A 2,188-nucleotide genomic window follows, 5' to 3' on the forward strand; every position below is an offset into this window, starting at 1 on the left:
AAGAGATATAAATGAATGATATAAAAAGAAAATTAACGAGTAAGTACGAAAAAGTACTAAATATTTGATGCGGCAAATTCGAAGAATAGCGTAGCCATTTTCTCTGTCCTTTTGTTCGTTATCGATGCGATGGTAGATAGATTTTGCGCAAATGAGTGTGTAAATACTTTACATATGTCGATCAATCGATCCTAAAGACGATGACGAAGGATTAAACGAATGAAATCGAATTAAAGATAAAGATGTTAAATCGAAAAAAGATAGAGGGAGGGGCGGGGGATAGACGATGCTGGTTAATCACGAGTAATAAATAGGTATTGCATTTGGACGGGTTTCTTCCGATCGAATCGCTGTTAAACGCGATCGAAGCGCGATTAAGCGACGATACGAATATCGTATACATGGACGTTCGATGATTCGATTTGATTCGATTTTTGATTGAAAAGGAAACAACGGACGATCGTTACAACGATCGTTTAGCGATCGATTAACTTTTCAAAAATGTGGACATGAATGAGAACATCGTAATCGTGTGGTAATTTTAATCAACGTGATCCTCTTTTTATAATTTTCTACCATTTTTCTCTATTTATAATATATGGTACGAGAAAAATTTAAAACGACAGACCGCGATCGTAAGAGTAACGAAATCGATAAATAGGCGGTAAAGTTTTCAATTTCTTTTCTCTTCTCTCATCTTTGCTTACATTTCATTGCTTACATGCAAAACATTCGTCGTTATATTCTTTCCTAATTTTTTTATTGCAATTGTCAATTGTGCTGTCGTTTTTATCGCTATTGCTTCTCGTTCTTTTCTTTTTTCCTTTCATTTCCTTCTATTCTCCCCTATTCTATCTATCTATCGATCCTTTTCCCTTCTTCTTTTTTCTCGTCTTTCTCACGTTTCTCATTTTTTCATTTTACATCTATCCATATCGATATGCAACTACTTTATTATGAAACGATTGGAAAAAAACGTGAACCCGATCGGTTATCTGTTACAGATCCGAAATATAATTGCAAAAAACACGCGTTTAAATGCATACATTATACATATAAGATGATATCGCATTATAGGACGATAAACGAATCGAACGGAAATTGAGGAAAACGTTGATTCCTCTCGTCTCTCTGTCCAAGTATGCGAGTGCAATATACCACGTGTTGCTCTCACGGTACGAAGAAATCGTGATAAGGCACTTTGATTCTGCATCGCAAATTCTACATATATATTTAGGGAATCGATCATCGATCAAATTCGATCGCGGCTTACGAAAAAACAAAAAGGAAAATACCGTGTTTTTCGATCGATTAAATATACGTGTGTGTATGTGTGAGTGCGTGTGTGCGTGTGTGAGTGTGTGGTGCGTGCGTGATGCGTGCATGCGCGTATGCGTGTTTATGTGTATATGTGTATTTGTATATCGGTTGAATGAAATTGCAAGCGTGCTGTTACTTTTTTTTTTTTTTAATCCTTTCCTGATCTTTTCATAAAAAAAATTAAGAAATCGAATGAATTATTTATCCCATTTTGAAACAAGACGAAAAAGTAATAATTAGTAACTTTCGTTTTTATTTATACACGAAACATATATAACAATATAACGCGATCTATTAGCGTTAAATACATTGGCATTGCGATTGCGATTGCGCAATGTAACGAATCTTGATGGATTATATTATTCTACGTTGTTTCATAATTGAGATAAATAAAATACGATATTTCGGTATATACCGCATAAAAAAATTGAATGAAGTCGTCAAACAATTTTTTTCAGTCTTTCATTTGCCCCAAACCCAAAACTATATAATTTCACAAAATACCCGAGATAATAATTTCTCATTGTTGCAAAATGTACGTATGATTGACAATACGTTTGTTTTTCAAACTATATCGATCGCAAACATATTTTGCGCTCCATCTTATAATTTGACAACGATTAATTACACTCTCGATCGATCTTTGCTATACACACTTTTCCAACTTTTGTTTCGATCAACGATCGCGTTCACGTATTATAGAAAATCAAACTATCGAATTTTGCCAAATCTTCTCATTCTTCTATCTTTTTCTCCCTACATCATTATTTGTGAATCGTTATAATTTCTCATATATTCTTCTTTTCTTTACATCGTTTTTCTTTCTCTCATATGCGTACGTATGCTCTCTCTCTCTCTCTCTCTCTCT

This window comes from Apis dorsata, unplaced genomic scaffold (genome assembly GCF_000469605.1).
Source record: "Apis dorsata unplaced genomic scaffold, Apis dorsata 1.3 scaffold_616, whole genome shotgun sequence".
Taxonomy (NCBI): Eukaryota; Metazoa; Arthropoda; class Insecta; order Hymenoptera; family Apidae; genus Apis; species Apis dorsata.